Genomic DNA, 18207 nt, shown 5'->3' with positions numbered 1-18207 from the left:
CAGACGTCAAGGTTAGATTTCAGAAAGGCAGATTTTAAGGGATTCAGAAAGAGAATTGGAGGGATCCAATGGCTGGATATCCTAAAAGACAAAAATGTCCAGGAGGGATGGGAAATCTTGAAAAATGAAATTCTCAAAGCACAGTTGTTAACAATTCCGAAAAGAGGGAAGAATAGGAAGCATTTAAGGAAACCAGGATGGATGAACACAGAACTTAAGCACATGCTAAAAAGGAAGAAAAAAATGTTTATAAAATGGAAAGAGGGAGGCATATCTAAAGAAGAATATAATGCTGTCTGCAGAACCTGCAGGGCACAAATCAGATTAGCTAAAGCTGAAAATGAATTGAGGCTTGCAAGAGATGTCAAAAACAATAATAAAGGATTTTGGGGATATGTCAAAAGTAAAAGAAAAGTCAAAGATGCTATAGGATTTTTACAGGATGAAAATGATGAAATGGTAAGACAGGATGTTGAGAAGGCTGAACTTTTAAATTCCTATTTTGCATCTGTTTTCTCTCAGAAAGGAAATGTAACATCAACGGTTATTCACTGTCCTATTAAGGGAATAGAAGAATCCAGGATATCTATAAACAGAAAGATAGTGAGGAAACACTTAGCTAACCTAAATGAATTCAAGTCTCCAGGTCCAGATGAATTACACCCCAGAGTACTGAAGGAGATAGCAGAAGAAATTTTTGAACCCCTCTCCATAATCTTTGAAAATTCTTGGAGAACAGGAGAAGTGCCAGAAGACTGGAGAAGAGCAAATGTTGTTCCTATCTTCAAAAAGGGGAAGAAGGTGGACCCAGGGAACTATAGGCCGGTGAGTCTGACTTCTATACCAGGAAAGATCTTTGAACAAATTATTAAACAACATGTATGTCAATACCTGGATAAGAATGAAGTGATTAAACAGAGTCAGCATGGGTTTGTAACTAATAAGTCATGTCAGACTAACTTAATTTCCTTCTATGACGGTATCACTGATTGGGTGGATCAAGGAAATGCTGTAGATATAGTATATCTTGACTTCAGCAAAGCATTTGACAAAGTCTCTCATACAATCCTTATTGAAAAAATGACTAAGTATGGAATGGACAAGGCAACTGTTAGGTGGACTCATAACTGGCTTAGTGATCGGACCCAAAGAGTGGTCGTAAATGGCTGCACATCCAGTTGGAAGAATGTCTCAAGTGGAGTACCACAGGGCTCTGTCCTGGGCCCTGTATTGTTCAACATCTTTATCAACGATTTAGATGAAGGAATTGAGGGTAAACTGATTAAATTTGCTGATGACACAAAGCTAGGAGGGATAGCTAATACTAGAGAAGAGAGAGAGAGGATTCAAAAAGATTTAAATAAACTGGAGAAGTGGGCAGCAACTAACAGAATGGTTTTTAACAGGGAGAAATGCAAAGTACTACATCTGGGCAATAAAAATGAAAAAAGCATATATAGAATGGGAGGAATAGGGCTAAGTGACAGCACATGTGAAAAAGACTTGGGTATACTAATAGATCACAGACTGAATATGAGTCAACAGTGTGATGCAGCAGCAAAAAAGGCAAATGCAATTCTAGGATGTATTAACAGAAGCATACAGTCTAGATCACGTGAAGTCATTATTTCCCTCTACTCCTCTTTGGTCAGACCTCATCTGGAATATTGTGTCCAGTTTTGGGCACCACATTTTAAAAAAGACATCAACAAACTGGAGCAAGTTCAGAAAAGAGCAACCAGAATGGTGACCGGTCTGCAAACCCTGTCTTATGAGGAAAGGTTGCAGGATTTGGGAATGTTTAGTTTGCAAAAGAGAAGACTGAGAGGAGACTTAATAGCTGTCTACAAATATCTAAAGGGCTGTCACATTGTAGAAGGATCAACTTTATTCTCATTTGCACAAGGAAAGACTAGAAGCAATGGGATGAAACTGAATGGGAGGAGACACAGATTAGATATTAGAAAAAACTTTTTGACAGTTAGAGTGATCAATGAGTGGAACAGGCTGCCGGGAGAAGTGGTGAGTTCTCCTTCAATGGAAGTCTTCAAACAGAGGCTGGACAGACATCTGACTGGGATGATTTAGCGAATCCTGCTTTGAGCAGGGGGTTGGACCAGATGGCCCAGGAGGTCCCTTCCAACTCTACGATTCTATGATTCTATGATTCTATTTTAGGATTCTCGGGTATAAAGATAAAAAAAGTTTGTAGAATCTGTATGCAGATATGATGACCCTTTTCGACAGCCCCATGTATTTTGGAGTTGGGTCATCACCCAGATCGATCGGTGTAGGACTATGTCTGGCAGTTGTCTGGGTGCTTCTTTAATTATACATGCATGAAGCTTATTCTTAAAGTCACCTGAAGTGACAGTTTCGCTTTACAAAGGACAGTCAGGGAAGCAGCGCTACGTTCTGCCGCTGCAGTCTGGAAGATCTGCACAGAGATTTGGCAGAGTAGATGAAGGGTTTATGTCTAGCATTTAAGTGTCATGCCATGGTGATTTACATCCAGCCCCGCTCACGCCCGGTTCACTATGTTCTCTGTTTATACTTTTTAGGTTTCATCGTTTTTGTTCTTTTTTCGCGACTTGGGATGAGATGATTTTAATAAATGGTAGCATGGAAAAATCAGGAGAATGAACACATTGATAGCTCTAATTAATAAGGTATACTATGAGTCAGCTTCATACATCCGACATTCACGGTCGGAGTACGGACCGGCTCTGGTTCTCCTGACTTGTGGCTGCTCCCTACTTACATTCTGAATGTCGGATGTGTGAATCCAGCTCCAAAGACAAGGGGAATGGTAACGCCCAGTTGTCAATATATGTATACCTATCCAGGAGAAATAACGAGAACAGCACATTGATCTATTTGAATTGCTGGGGAAATACTAATATTTTCAAATGCCGGGAGAGTGTAATGATCCAAGATCGACCATGGCTGAAAATGATTGGGGAGGGCAGAAATGACTAATATTTGTTTTTTATCATAATTTGGGTGATCTCTAATCAGTGGCGTCGCAAAGAACATCTTCCCTTGTAATTCTCTGTAGACCGTGCTAGGACATAACCGGATCTCATATCTGATAAAAGATCTTCAATCACACCGCACAGGAAACGGCCAATGACTATCAGCACGTCGGCTGAGGGAGCCGCTGGGAATAGGTTCTCTAGGATAAATGACATGTTCTGTGCTAATCAGGAAGCCTGCATCAGCCTCAGCGGACTCCTCGGGAACAGCTCCCACGTCTGTCCCGATGATTTCATCATACAGTAATAATAATAATAATAATAATGTACAAGGCGAAATTATAGCCCGGCCTCGGCTGAGTAAGGAGGATTGCAACATGGAAAACTTTAAAGCAAGAAGTGTCGTGAAGGAGTTGAACTATCCAATATTCTAGATCATCAGATATTCTGAACTATTAAATATTGTCAGAAAAGTATCAAAAGTAATATAAAAATAATCAGTTTTTCCCACCAATGCAAAGTAATACACTGCAATGCAATGGAACTTGCTAGCACTTTCTCATTAGAGGGAGATGAGAGATGTGGCTCCCTGCGGTCCTCCCCGCAGAGCCAGCAGGCAGACCTAATCCATAATCTATTATTAAGAGCTTAATACCTAGTTATTAATATGTTAATGAGCTGGGCATCTAAGGAGAATTAAAGGCAGAGGCTCAACTAGAGTCCAATGGGCCCCAGGGCAAAATTTAGATCTGGCCCCCGCCCCGGCATTTTGGTCAGATGTATGGGCCCTCGTAGTGTCCCCCATCCTGAACCCCTTCCTGGTATATATGTCGTCCATCATGGGCCCCTTCCTGGTATATACAGTATATTTCCCCTCCTGGGCCCCTTCCTGGTATATACAGTATGTTTCCCCTCCTGGGCCCCTTCCTGGTTTATATGTCCCTCATCATCATGTGATATTTCAGTTTTTATTTTTTAGTAAATTTGCAAATATTTCTACATTTCTGGTTTTTTTTCCGCCAAGATGGGGTGCAGAGTGTACATTAATGAGAAAAAAAAATGAACTTTTTTTTAATTTACCAATTGGCTGCAATGAAAAAGTGAAAAATTTAAAGGGGTCTGAATACTTTCCATACCCACTGTATGCCTCCAATCCTGGGCCCTTTCCTGGTATATATGCCCCCATTTTGGGCCCATCCTGGTATATATGCCCCCCATCCTGGAAACCTTCCTGATATATATGTCTTCCATCCTGGTATATAGGTCCCTCATCCTGGACCCCTTCCTGGTATATATGCCCCGTTCTGCTGCTCTTCTCCAATGCATTAAAAAAAAAACAACTTTCTACTCACCTTCCCCTGCTCCCACCACGTGTGGCATTTTCTTCTGGACTCAGCGAGCCTCTGTGCCGCAATACATTTCAGCTGAATGTGCGTCCTTGGACACACTTCCATCTGCAATAGGCCGGTGCCAGTATCGGCAGGACCCCCTCCCCACAGAGCCACAATTATTACGCCCCTGATTAAAGGCATCCTCCAGTGCTTCTCACATCAGCATCGAGAGGTGAGAGACGCTGCTGACGTTGTATTCGAAGTCTACATGTCATATTTTAATTAGTTGGCCAAGTGCCTAATATCTGCTTGGCATGAAGAAGACGATGTCACGTCAACCTTGCCTCCCGATGCAGCAGTGATAGGAGCTGGCGCTTCCCTTTAAGGTGCTAAAGAGGATAGATTAAAAATAAACAAAAAAAACTAAGTGAAAATTGCAAAAGGAGTGATAGATACATATTTCGCAGATGTCACAGGCTGCAGATCTTTGTGTCGTTTTTTTGATCCTGTCGAATTCTTTCTGTTGCATTTTTACCATGACCTCTGCCTCTTCTTTGTTTTACCAGCTCTTGCACATTTCCAGTAAGTTTCACCTTCTGAACAACGGCCCAATGTATTTTTAGTAGCTGAGAGTTTATAGAATGAAATTAATCTGTTTGTTTAAAGGGATACGCAGAAAGAATAGAAGGTTTGATCAGATCACCAGGACAAGGTGCCATTATCATAACTCCAACTTAAAGGGGATCTCTCATCAAGCACAAGTCTTATAGATCGGAGCCGCTCTAGTGATCTGGTTGCGATCTGCTTCTATCAAGAGAAACCTCAGTCAGCTAGATAATTCCCCTACAGCGGCCACTAGAGGAGAAATGTAGTATTGCATGGCGGTCATTAAATGAATGGTTAACCATGTAACGTGCAGCTCAAATTTGACATTACTCTGGTTCATAAAAGGGGAACCAGTGTGCCGACTTACCTCTATATACTCCAACAGGACTTTCTTCTAGAGTATATCCTTTATGATGTGCCTAAAGTAAAACTTCACATTTGAGTAACCCAATTTTACAGTGTCTGAATGCAGGGAAAGATGGTATAGTAGAGTAGCCCTTTATTGTCATTCCAAAGCTGGGGTCCATAAACGTGCTAGAGAAGAGTAGTCGCACCCCAACGGAGCCTCTCAGGAAATGCACATCCAGAAAATAAGCGAAAACAGCGTTATATAGGAAGAGGAATGGACGTGTGCACACAAGTGCGAAAAGATGCTTCCTCAGGCTGCTTCCTTCTCTTCGCCATGACATCACTGGAATCCTGCTTGCCTCTTGCCACTGCCACATTTAGAATTAAAATAAATGTTAGTTTCAGACCACCCCTTTAATTTTAAGTTTTGGACGCTGGCGCCATTTCCTTGCACTATTGCCATCACTCTCTTTAATGACTGTACTGTGGTAAGTTCTGCAGTTTTCTCATATACCCTGTGGTTCAATCCCCTAATATCTTATCTTGCTGTCAATCAATGGAAACATGCTTGTTTAAAGCCCAAAGGCTGAAAACCAGTCCGGAGCAGGGCGCGTTACATCGGATCAGAGCTCCCTCAATGACAAGCCTTACACTTCTGCCAGTCGGACATTACCCGAGCAGGTCTCCATGTCCAGGTGTAAAGCAAGCATTGATTTAGAAAAAAAAAAAATCGGGAAAACTGAAACTCACAGGGGGACTTTCACCATTGCGTCAACACTTTTGTGCAATTTGCAACATTTAAAATGAAGTTATCTGTGCCAGTTTTTTATATTGTTCCCATTTCAGCTCCGCCACTTCATATTTCAGGGTAAATTTGCGGCAAATTACGCCAATGCAACTTTTTAACCAACATTTTACACTTTCAAATGTTAGAAAAGAGCAGGAGACCAACGGGTGAAATGTGGGACAGCAATGTAGAATTTGTTTTGCAAAATTTGCAACTTTTTATTCATAGAATCATAGAATCATAGAATCATAGAATCGTAGAGTTGGAAGGGACCTCCTGGGCCATCTGGTCCAACCCCCTGCTCAAAGCAGGATTCGCTAAATCATCCCAGTCAGATGTCTGTCCAGCCTCTGTTTGAAGACTTCCATTGAAGGAGAACTCACCACTTCTCGTGGCAGCCTGTTCCACTCATTGATCACTCTAACTGTCAAAAAGTTTTTTCTAATATCTAATCTGTGTCTCTTCCCATTCAGTTTCATCCCATTGCTTCTAGTCTTTCCTTGTGCAAATGAGAATAAAGTTGATCCTTCTACAATGTGACAGCCCTTTAGATATTTGTAGACAGCTATTAAGTCTCCTCTCAGTCTTCTCTTTTGCAAACTAAACATTCCCAAATCCTGCAACCTTTCCTCATAAGACAGGGTTTGCAGACCGGTCACCATTCTGGTCGCTCTTTTCTGAACTTGCTCCAGTTTGTTGATGTCTTTTTTAAAATGTGGTGCCCAAAACTGGACACAATATTCCAGATGAGGTCTGACCAAAGAGGAGTAGAGGGAAATAATGACTTCACGTGATCTAGACTGTATGCTTCTGTTAATACATCCTAGAATTGCATTTGCCTTTTTTGCTGCTGCATCACACTGTTGACTCATATTCAGTCTGTGATCTATTAGTATACCCAAGTCTTTTTCACATGTGCTGTCACTTAGCCCTATTCCTCCCATTCTATATATGCTTTTTTCATTTTTATTGCCCAGATGTAGTACTTTGCATTTCTCCCTGTTAAAAACCATTCTGTTAGTTGCTGCCCACTTCTCCAGTTTATTTAAATCTTTTTGAATCCTCTCTCTCTCTTCTCTAGTATTAGCTATCCCTCCTAGCTTTGTGTCATCAGCAAATTTAATCAGTTTACCCTCAATTCCTTCATCTAAATCGTTGATAAAGATGTTGAACAATACAGGGCCCAGGACAGAGCCCTGTGGTACCCCACTTGAGACATTCTTCCAACTGGATGTGCAGCCATTTACAACCACTCTTTGGGTCCGATCACTAAGCCAGTTATGAATCCACCTAACAGTTGCCTTGTCCATTCCATACTTAGTCATTTTTTCAATAAGGATTGTATGAGAGACTTTGTCAAATGCTTTGCTGAAGTCAAGATATACTATATCTACAGCATTTCCTTGATCCACCCAATCAGTGATACCGTCATAGAAGGAAATTAAGTTAGTCTGACATGACTTATTAGTTAGAAACCCATGCTGACTCTGTTTAATCACTTCATTCTTATCCAGGTATTGACATACATGTTGTTTAATAATTTGTTCAAAGATCTTTCCTGGTATAGAAGTCAGACTCACCGGCCTATAGTTGCCTGGGTCCACCTTCTTCCCCTTTTTGAAGATAGGAACAACATTTGCTCTTCTCCAGTCTTCTGGCACTTCTCCTGTTCTCCAAGAATTTTCAAAGATTATGGAGAGGGGTTCAAAAATTTCTTCTGCTATCTCCTTCAGTACTCTGGGGTGTAATTCATCTGGACCTGGAGACTTGAATTCATTTAGGTTAGCTAAGTGTTTCCTCACTATCTTTCTGTTTATAGATATCCTGGATTCTTCTATTCCCTTAATAGGACAGTGAATAACAGTTGATGTTGCATTTCCTTTCTGAGAGAAAACAGATGCAAAATAGGAATTTAAAAGTTCAGCCTTCTCAACATCCTGTCTTACCATTTCATCATTTTCATCCTGTAAAAATCCTATAGCATCTTTGACTTTTCTTTTACTTTTGACATATCCCCAAAATCCTTTATTATTGCTTTTGACATCTCTTGCAAGCCTCAGTTCATTTTCAGCTTTAGCTAATCTGATTTGTGCCCTGCAGGTTCTGCAGACAGCATTATATTCTTCTTTAGATATGCCTCCCTCTTTCCATTTTATAAACATTTTTTTCTTCCTTTTTAGCATGTGCTTAAGTTCTGTGTTCATCCATCCTGGTTTCCTTAAATGCTTCCTATTCTTCCCTCTTTTCGGAATTGTTAACAACTGTGCTTTAAGAATTTCATTTTTCAAGATTTCCCATCCTTCCTGGACATTTTTGTCTTTAAGGATATCCAGCCATTGGATCCCTCCAATTCTCTTTCTGAATCCCTTAAAATCTGCCTTTCTGAAATCTAACCTTGACGTCTGAGTCTTCACAGGTCTTCCACCTCTAGTAATCCAAAATTCTAAAATAGCATGGTCGCTACCTCCTAGGGTCCCAGCCACTTTTACCTCCTCAACCATTTCCTCCCTGTTTATAAGGATTAGATCCAAGGTAGCAGTTCCCCTTGTTTTCTCCCTTACCTTTTGGAAGATAAAGTTGTCAGCAAGAGAGGATAAGAATTTCCTTGACCTGTTAGTTTTGCCTAAGAGAGATTCCCAACAAATGTCTGGATAGTTGAAATCTCCCATGACAACTATGTCATATTTTTTGGAGAACTTGGCCATCTGATGCATAAAGAGTTCATCTATATCTTCGGCTTGCACAGGCGGCCTGTAGTAAATGCCTACAATGGTGTCCTTTCCATTGTTCTGTCCTTGTATTCTTACCCAAACAGTTTCCACAGAACTCCCAGTCTCTGAAGCTTCAATCTCTGTGCAGATATACGCGTTTCGAACATACAATGCGACACCCCCTCCTCGTTTATCAAGTCTGTTTCTTGCAAATAAGTTGTATCCTTCTAGTCTTGTATTCCAATCATGTGTATTGTCCCACCAAGTTTCAGTGATTCCAATGACATCATATTTCTGTTCTTGTGTTAGTAGTTCCAATTCTCCTTGTTTGTTGCCCATGCTTTGTGCATTAGTATAGAAACATTTTAGTTTGTGATTGGTTTCTCTTTCTCCAATATTTTTATTAATTAGATTCTTTCGTCTTTGTTCTTCCTTTCCACTTCTAATAGCAGAGTTCTCAATAGCATTTGTCAGGTGTATGGCTTTTTCTGGTCTTTTGCTTCCCTTCCCATGTTGTTCTAGTTTAAAGCTCTCCTTACAAGTGTAGCAAGGCGACTTCCAAATACATGCTTTCCAGTCTTCGTAAGGTGCACCCCATCTCTAGCAAGTAGTCCATCGTATAAGTAGTTCACTCCGTGATCCAGAAATCCAAATCATTGCTGACGGCACCATCGACGTAGCCAGTTGTTTACCTGCAGAATCTTATTCCACCTCCTTGTTCCATGGCCATCCACTGGGAGGATGGAAGAGAAGACCACCTGCGCTCCCAGTTCTTTCACTTTCTTGCCTAAGTCTTCAAAGTCTCTGCAGATGATTTCCAGGTCGTTTCTTGCGGTGTCATTTGCCCCCACATGTAGTAGCAGGAATGGGTAGTCATCTGTAGGTCTGAAGAGTCCTGATATCCTGTCAGACACATCTTTAATTTTTGCACCTGGAAGACAGCACATTTCTCGTGTAGTTATATCCGGTCTGCAGATAGCGGCCTCTGTTCCTCTCAGCAGGGAATCCCCCATGACCACCACTCTCCGTTTCTTCTTCACAACATTTTTCTTTCTCCATCCAGGAGGACTCTGAGGGCGTACAAGGTTGCTGTTTGTTGGCAAAGTCTTATCCTGATGTATTTCTTCATTGTTTTCCTGCGTGAGAGCCTGGTACTGGTTTCTGAGCAGTATGGGTGCTGACTGCCTCCTGATCCTCCTGCTTCTCTGGGTCACATGTCTCCATTCCTCTGTTTCTTCAGGTGCACTTCGAATTTCTTCTCTTTCTGTAACATGAAGAGATAATTCTGCTCTGTCCAAGAACTCTTCACCTTCCTTAATGATCTTCAACGTAGCTAACCTCTCTTCGAGATTTTGCAACTTTTCCTCCAACAGGGACACAAGCTTGCATTTGTGGCATGTGAAGTTTGGCTTTTCCACTGGTAAATCTGTGAACATGTAGCAAGAAATGCAGCTCACCAAATGGCTCCTGGCCTCTTCCATCTTGAGATTTCTTAAAAACGATGAAAGATGAGCCAAATTTCGCAAATGATCTCCTCAAGACTCTTCCCCTGGTTTTCCGATTTCCTCTTTTCAGCTGCAACCGCCAAAACCCAGTGATCGTTGAGCTCGTGGAGACTCTTCACTTATCCCAGAAGGCACTGGGAATATGCAAATGATCTCCTCAAGACTCTTCCCCTGGTTTTCCGATTTCCTCTTTTCAGCTGCAACCGCCAAAACCCAGTGATCGTTGAGCTCGCGGAGACTCTTCACTTATCCCAGAAGGCACTGGGAATATGCAAATGATCTCCTCAAGACTCTTCCCCTGGTTTTCCGATTTCCTCTTTTCAGCTGCAACCGCCAAAACCCAGTGATCGTTGAGCTCGCGGAGACTCTTCACTTATCCCAGAAGGCACTGGGAATATGCAAATGATCTCCTCAAGACTCTTCCCCTGGTTTTCCGATTTCCTCTTTTCAGCTGCAACCGCCAAAACCCAGTGATCGTTGAGCTCGCGGAGACTCTTCACTTATCCCAGAAGGCACTGGGAATATGCAAATGATCTCCTCAAGACTCTTCCCCTGGTTTTCCGATTTCCTCTTTTCAGCTGCAACCGCCAAAACCCAGTGATCGTTTGAAAAACAAATTCTACATCGCAGTCTGACATTTCACCCATTGGTCTCCTGCTCTTTTCTAACATTCGAAAGTGTAAAATGTTGATTAAAAACTTGCATTTGGTGTAATTTTCTGCAAATTCAATCCATTCCTTTTTTAAGAACACTGTGGCCCCTGTAGAATACGCAGCTTTTCTGCAATTATAAATATGCTGCGCTTCACACCAAAGGGTTAATTATCTCCCCCACCACCACCTTTCTTGGCATTTTTAAGATTGGGCAAAGATACTAAACAAAATGGAGTAAAACAATAATAAAATAATGAAAGGTTGAAACTTGCATCACATTTTGGTGCAACTACGATAACAATTGTTTCCAAAAGTTGCAAAATTTGGCAACTGCAGCAGGTGGGGAGCTTTCTTCCAACTCCATGCACCTGGGAACAGTCGCACGTGTGAACATACCTTTAAAGGGACAAATGTCTGCACGGCTGTATTGGGGCGTGATGGGAAAGAGTTGCGCGGTTGTATGGCTCTTCGTTATCCGTTCTCCACACTTTGTAACTAAACTGGAATTATCAGGGCCCAGTAATGTTTACTGGCGAGACCTCGTAACCGCAAACCACGGAAGCCTTTCTGCACCTTCCAGATAAGAACTTGCATTAGTAACCACGGTAATTAGAGAGTGGGATTCTGCCCTGCAACATTTACAGAAACATCCTCTGTTTTCACTTACTGAGTCATGAATGAGAAATGTGCAACATAAAGAAATTCTGATAGAGACGGCTGCTACATTGTGTTACCTGCAGATGAAATACCGAAAGTATTGGCACCCTTGAAATTCTTCCAGAAAATGAAAAGTATTTTGGCACAGAGAATGCCACCTTTGCATCCTTCTTGCAATTATTTTTGGGGTAATTGTCCTGCTTGAAGGCCCATGACCTAGGAAGCAGACACAGCTTTTGGACACTGGGCACTATATTGTGACCCAAAATCCTTTAGTAATCTTCAGATTTCATGATACCTTGCACACAGTCAGAGCACCCAGTGCCAGAGGCAGCAAAACAACAGCCAAAACATCTTTGAACCCTCCACCATATTTGACTGTAGGTACTGTGTTCTTATCTTTGTAAGCCTCATTCCGTTTTCCGTAAACAGTAGAATGATGTGCTTTACCAAAAAGCTCTATCTTAATTTCCCAGAAGGATTTTGGCTTACTCACATTTTGGCAAACTGCAATCTAGCTTTCTTATGTGTCTGTGTCTCCTGCCATAGCGTTTAATTTAATTCAAATGTGGACGGATAGTTCGGGCTGACACAAATGCACCCTGATCCTGCAGGACACCCTGAATCGCTTTGCAATTTGATTGAGGCTGCTTATCCACCATCCGGACTATCCTGCGCTGCAACCTTTCATCAATTTTTCTATGTCATCAACATCCAGGGAGAATAGATTCATTGCCATGGGTAATAAACTTTTTCATTATGTTTTGCACCATGGACAAAGGAACAATTTTGGTTATCAAGTCCTCGGACAGTTCTCTTCTCCTCTTTCTGTTCTCCATGCTTAGTGTGGCACACATAGACACACAATATAAAGACTGAGTCAACTTTTCCCCTTTTTATCTGGCTTCAGGTGTGATTTTCTTATTACCTGCACCTGTTACTTGCCACAGGTGGTTTTGAACAAGCATCAAATGCTTGGAACAAACTTGTTTAACCACAATTTAAAAAAAGTGCCAACAATTTTGTCTGGCCCATTTTGGGGGTTTTGTGTGAAATTATGTCCAATTTTCCTTTTTTTTTTTGCTGTTGTTGTTCCAATACACACAAAGGAAATAAACATGTGTATAACAAAACATGTGTAATTGCAATAATTTTCTGTGAGAAATACTTTATTTTCTTGAACAGTTTCAAGGGTGCCAGCACTTTGGGCCATGACTGTATGTATGTATCTATGTGGTTAAATGGCAGTATTACATAGTGGTCCACTTCTAGTTTCCTTGGAAGAGGTATTTTGGCAATACATGATCACGGTGATCAGCAGTGAAAATATCAGTGTTTCATTATTCTGCAGCGCCACCACAGGGGAAATGAAGCATTGCACAGATCCTCTTGTGTCTAGTGTTTACATAATGCTACCATATAGCTCAAGTTATCAATACTATTAAACTTCCATGTAGTGCAAACATAGTGTCATACAATTAAAGGGGTTGTCTGTGCAATGAGAACAGTTGGACCTGTAAAAAAAAATATATATAATTCTCACCTACTGGCATCCACCTGGACTAAGCGCAGGCTATTCCTATGGTCTCCATCTGGAGGACTCAGCACAGGCTACTCCTATAGTCTGCACTGACACAGGAAGAGGAGAAGTTACCGTTCCACTAGCAGCAGGAGAGGTGTGTGGCCTGTGATTGGCTGCAGCAGTCAGATGACTTGAGCAGCAGAAAAATAACTGATAATGTGCTGCTCAAGCTACTTGACCGCTGCGGCCAATCACAGGTCATAACCAGTTATGCACTGTTCATGTCATCCGACCACTACAGCCAATCACAGGTGAGAAGCAATGACACACTGTTCAAGTTATCTGACTGCTGCAGCACTCATGCTGCTGGGGGAACAGTAGCGTATCGGCTTCCTATGTCAGTGCAGACCACCGAGAGGCACACGCTGGATCCAAGTTGGTGTCGGTAGATGGATATCAATTATTATTATTTTTTTTAATAGATCTAAGTCCCTGGGAAACTTTTCTTTTTGCCCAGACAGCCCCTTTAAGACATAAATATACATTCATACATAGTAATGGCAGGGCAGGGCGGTACCTGTCTATAAATTAAAGAAAGCATGACCACCACTTCATTTACTGTCAGTACAGAGATCACGGGTGCGCACTCCTGCTCTCATAGAAGTGAATGGAGCGACACTTAACGCCTGCACATTACTGCTGCAGGTACCACGGAGGTAGAATTTGGTACTACGAGAACTACAGCGCCACATCTATCAACAGGCTGTGTCTAGTATTACACCCCAGTCCTACTTACTTTATTGGTGTTGCAATACCCTATACAACCTATGTACAGATGTGGCGCTTTTTCTTTTTTTTTTTATTGTGGTTTTTTTTAAAGACGGCCATGTTTTTCTCAATCTTGGACAACCCCTTCGAACTTTCCAACAGCCGATGATCAAAAACGACAGACTTTTATAAACAGTAAAGAAAACAGGACCAAAACAATTAACCTAAAATATGAGGCGCTTGAGGACGGCGTTTGAACGTCCTTTACTCCTGTTTTATGTAATTATTAGTTGCAGCCAAGTGGAATTAAAACACTAAATAATAATTACGGCCGGTCCCTCCCTGCTCTCTGACCCATTGTTGTGGAAACATCTCTAATCTTCCGTCTGTTTCTCCACGTTGTGTTTTGGTTACAGAATCATAAAGGGGAAAAAAAAAGTGAAAAAGATGATCCTGTAAGGGGGGGCCCCAATATATTTGTGTACCCTATGTGTGACTGACAATATTCTTAAAAGTGAATGTTATAACGTAGTTTTTCTAATACTGAGTTCCAAACTCCCTGTATGGACATAAGTTGGTAAGATAACCTGTTGACTACAGGCAGCCACCACTAGGGGGAGCTCAGGAGCAAACTGCATACTGTGTCTTTATTCATCTCAATGTAAAAGCAGTATGCAGTAAGCTCCCCCTGGTGGTGACTTCTGGCAGTTGCAGGTTATAAAAAGTTTTCTTTTTTTCATTTTTGTTTTCAAGTTAAATAAAATGCTAAATATTTTTGGATATTCACTTTGCGCGTGAAGTGCAGCAATTGTGTCTGGACATCATTATTTTCTGCAAAAGAATAAAAAGCATTTCACAACTTTGGCAGTCGAAATAAAAGCTGCCTTCCCACACAACACCGACATTATTTACTACTAAACACTCATTATCTGTTGCACCATTCTGTGTTTTTCCCTAAGCAGCACAGATATTAAGCCACTATTTATCCAGCAGCTTCACTCGTCCTTGTTGTTTGCAGGGTGAATCCATGAGGCCTTAGATTTAGCAATACTGTTTGTTCACAGGATTTGTGCTGAAAGGATATAGACACCTTCTGTGCCTCTGTATTCTTGTATTGCTGGCTTCAGAAAGAGTTAACTGGGAATCCATGAGTGAGCTCTTTCTGACTCTTTAACTCTTGTCTTCTACTGAGCTCCTCTCTGCTAATTGATGACCTTACAAAGGTGAACTGAACCTTTAGGTCATAAATCAGCCAAGAGGAGCTCACAAACAAGATAAGAGGTCTTAACTCTCTCACCATAATGCGCTCACTATTGGATTCTCAGTTAACTCATTCTACAGCCAGCAACACAGAGACTATGGAGGACAAACAATGCTAAACTTGTCATGAAACCCATTCAGAAAAATTATTTTTAGCCCAAAAAATATGAAATTAAATAACAAACAAACAAACGTTTACCCCAAAGGTGTCCATATCTTTTTAATTAATGAAGTTGTACACTTTAAAGTATCTAGTAGCGTCCCCCAGTAATTAACCGATTACAGATTGTCACTGGGACTACCAGCAATCAACTGTGATCTGTGCACCAAGTTTTCACTCTCACTGCAGCGCCATCATCAGGTGAAACGAAGAATTACAAAGCATCTAAAGAAATCAATGGGTTGTTAATATAAAGCATACATTCTCTGCTAATAGCCGAGGGTCCTGAATCAGGAGCCCCCCCGATATTAATCAGAGCTACCTAATAAGGTATTTATTAATGTATTTTTTTTTTTTATAATCTAGGAGGACATTGAAAGAACATTGGAGAACAGAAGTGCCAGAAGACTGGAGAAGAGCAAATGTTGTTCCTATCTTCAAAAAGGGGAAGAAGGTGGACCCAGGCAACTATAGGCCGGTGAGTCTGACTTCTATACCAGGAAAGATATTTGAACAAATAATTAAACAACATGTATGTCAGTACCTGGATAAGAATGAAGTGATTAAACAGAGTCAGCATGGGTTTGTAACTAACAAGTCATGTCGACTAACTTAATTTCCTTCTATGACGGAATCACTGATTGGGTGGATCAAGGAAATGCTGTAGATATAGTATATCTTGACTTCAGCAAAGCATTTGACAAAGTCTCTCATACAATCCTTATTGAAAAAATGACTAAGTATGGAATGGACAAGGCAACTGTTAGGTGGATTCATAACTGGCTTAGTGATCGGACCCAAAGAGTGGTCATAAATGGCTGCACATCCAGTTGGAAGAATGTCTCAAGTGGGGTACCACAGGGCTCTGTCCTGGGCCCTGTATTGTTCAACATCTTTATCAACGATTTAGATGAAGGAATTGAGGGTAAACTGATTAAATTTGCTGATGACACAAAGCTAGGAGGGATAGCTAATACTAGAGAAGAGAGAGAAAGGATTCAAAAAGATATAAATAAACTGGAGAAGTGGGCAGCAACTAACAGAATGGATTTTAACAGGGAAAAATGCAAAGTACTACATCTAGGCAATAAAAATGAAAAAAGCATATACAGAATGGGAGGAATAGGCCTAAGCAACAGCACATGTGAAAAAGACTTGGGTATACTAATAGATCACAGACTGCATATGAGTCAACAGTGTGATGCAGCAGCAAAAAAGGCAAATGCAATTCTAGGATGTATTAACAGAAGCATACAGTCTAGATCACGTGAAGTCATTATTTCCCTCTACTCCTCTTTGGTCAGACCTCATCTGGAATATTGTGTCCAGTTTTGGGCGCCACATTTTAAAAAAGACATCAACAAACTGGAGCAAGTTCAGAAAAGAGCAACCAGAATGGTGACCGGTCTGCAAACCCTGTCTTATGAGGAAAGGTTGCAGGATTTGGGATTGTTTAGTTTGCAAAAGAGAAGACTGAGAGGAGACTTAATAGCTGTCTACAAATATCTAAAGGGCTGTCACATTGTAGAAGGATCAACTTTATTCTCATTTGCACAAGGAAAGACTAGAAGCAATGGGATGAAACTGAAGGGGAGGAGACACAGATTAGATATTAGAAAAAGCTTTTTGACAGTGAGAGTGATCAATGAGTGGAACAGGCTGCCATGAGAAGTGGTGAGTTCTCCTTCAATGGAAGTCTTCAAACAGAGGCTGGACAGACATCTGACTGGGATGATTTAGCGAATCCTGCTTTGAGCAGGGGGTTGGACCAGATGGCCCAGGAGGTCCCTTCCAACTCTACCATTCTATGATTCTATGAAATAATTGTATGATGACATGTTTTGCAATTATCTAGTTTACGTATATACTTTTGAATCAGTATGTATATCCGAAGGCTGAAAAACTGTCCTGCTTACACAGGTGCAGGCATCGTTACAGTGTACCAGCGAGTCATTAGCATTACACTGTATACAGTATGCCATACAAAAAAAAAAAAAAAGACCCCCTGTGCTCATGCAAACCCATCCTTAGTGCCCTCATCCCCCATTCACAATGCCCACCACCATTACTTAGCATTTTTACCATCCGACCGACTACAGTGAAGGATTATGGGAGGACATTAGAAATCATGAAAAATGCATTCTGTCTATTTATTATTAATAAAAAGAACATCATACATGTTTGATGCACAGGATGCTTTTTAGTGAATGGATTTGCTCTCGGGCCGTATGCTTTAATTCAGTTGTCTCATTCAATCGTAATCGAATGAATGGGGGAAGAAAAAAAAGGTTTTCTAGACGGGTGACAAAAGAGAGCAATAAGTCAAGTCAAATCTGACCACCGCGATGGTTTATAAAATGAATTTTTTGGCTCTCTGTGTTTCTATTGATATTAAATCCAGATTATTATTATTAGTTATAAGGAAGAAACGTCTTCCCAAATATCCAGGCGCCTCCAATTTTTTTCTGATTCATTGCTCCAAATCCCCTGCAGAGATGTAAAGTAAAATATGCCGACAGTCACCACTAGTGGGAGCTCTGGAGCCTGCCTTACTATTGAAGATAAATCCACATTTCAGGATTAGCTGTCCTGTGTGTGTACATGCGGAATAGCACTACTTCTGTCCTCTCCAGGCTCTATCTCTCAATTTTCAGTTGTCTCTGAGCTAGTGGGCGTAGACAAGCTGCTATGAGGTCTCCCATACACAGCACACACAGACATGAGCGATTCCTGCTTTACTGTCTCTAAATAATACATGTCCAGAAGCAGCAGCATGGTGGATATTCTACAGCATTACTTAGCAGCACAGATGTGAATCTAGCACCAGGGTAAGATAAAACACTAGAACGAAGCACGAAAAGAACATTATACAGCAGTGTAGTTGTGAAGGAAACACTGGAACCAGCAGCTTGGATGACATTATA

This window comes from Dendrobates tinctorius, unplaced genomic scaffold (assembly GCF_039654945.1).
Source record: "Dendrobates tinctorius isolate UK_male_01 unplaced genomic scaffold, ASM3965494v1 ptg000041l, whole genome shotgun sequence".
Taxonomy (NCBI): domain Eukaryota; kingdom Metazoa; phylum Chordata; class Amphibia; order Anura; family Dendrobatidae; genus Dendrobates; species Dendrobates tinctorius.
Note: the sequence above shows the minus strand (reverse complement) of the source record.